The following is a 1,158-nucleotide window of genomic DNA, read 5'->3' on the forward strand; positions in this document are numbered from 1 at the left end:
ACAACACGCTCATTTATCATCACACATGGGCATAAATACAATCATAAAGTCAAAACTTTATTGGCATAATTGTCAGGCGTTTATTTGCAAAATATATGGTAGGCTAGCAAATGCTAGCATAATTATACAAAACGTTAACTAGGTAAAGCGATACACAAATTGAAAGGGGAAATAAGCATATATAACAATAAATATAAAAATATAGCCCTAATAAGTTACATTTAAATTAAGTTAAATTAAATGTTTAATGTTAATAAAAATGTTTTAATCATTTTTGATAATCCCGGGTTGCTATGGTCACGCAGGTTTGTTTACTCTGGGGACACCAGAGACTTATATTACATATTGTAAAAAGGGGCATATGTAAAAAGGTGAGCCGATGAAGACTAGTTTATTCACTTGATATGCTTTAAACACAGTACTGCCGCTCCCTATACACAGAGTACGCAGTTTGTGTAGGGCACCAACTCCCAGGAGGGCACCATCCCAGTTGCTAAAAAAAAAAAAAAAAAAACGTTGTATATTAATATTAACATACACGTAAATAAAAATATAAACATTAACATAATATACATAATTATAAAAAATGCGTTTTACGGTGAACGCAGTAGACAGGCGAAGCACACGTGACGCGCCATTCTCGCATCCGTGCCCGCACTCGCTCTCACCTCATGTTTGCGATGGACAACTGATGGACAACTATGCCCGGGAAAAGACATCAGTAGTCCGGCGCCGAGATAAGAAAAAGAAAAAAGGCTGATGAAGCCCGTGCATCACTTTTAGGTACGTTTATAATCCTGTGAAACTTAAAAGAAAAAGAAAAAAACCCAAGATTAAGCCCGTGCATCACTTTCAGGTAACTACGTTCATAATCCTGTGAAACTTTTTTGACTGTTGACGTTAGTAACGTGTTTTAATGTATAATTTAAGGTAATAATTTCACCACCACCACCACTAACGCATCTGACTTAATATTCTAGTTTCCATGACTTAAAATGTATTATCTAAAAACAATGAGGCAATAATGACTGGTTAATTAATAATAATCATATGGTTTCATTGAATAACACTGTTAAATACATAATGTAATACAAAATAAACAATTTGCATAATTACAAATGCCTGCAAAGGGCACCAAAGGCCTGATAATTGCTGTTG

The 1,158-nt window shown here is 34.5% G+C and overlaps 1 protein-coding gene across 1 annotated transcript in view; it reads right to left on the reverse strand.

The window, feature by feature from the left end:
- The window catches only part of LOC107757379 (1-phosphatidylinositol 4,5-bisphosphate phosphodiesterase beta-1-like), a 51,279-nt gene that overhangs the window by 33,558 nt on the left and 16,563 nt on the right, over positions 1–1,158 (reverse strand). The window lies entirely within an intron of this gene.

The sequence above is a fragment of the Sinocyclocheilus rhinocerous genome, unplaced genomic scaffold (assembly GCF_001515625.1).
Source record: "Sinocyclocheilus rhinocerous isolate Xijiao unplaced genomic scaffold, SAMN03320098_v1.1 scaffold1104, whole genome shotgun sequence".
NCBI lineage: Eukaryota > Metazoa > Chordata > Actinopteri > Cypriniformes > Cyprinidae > Sinocyclocheilus > Sinocyclocheilus rhinocerous.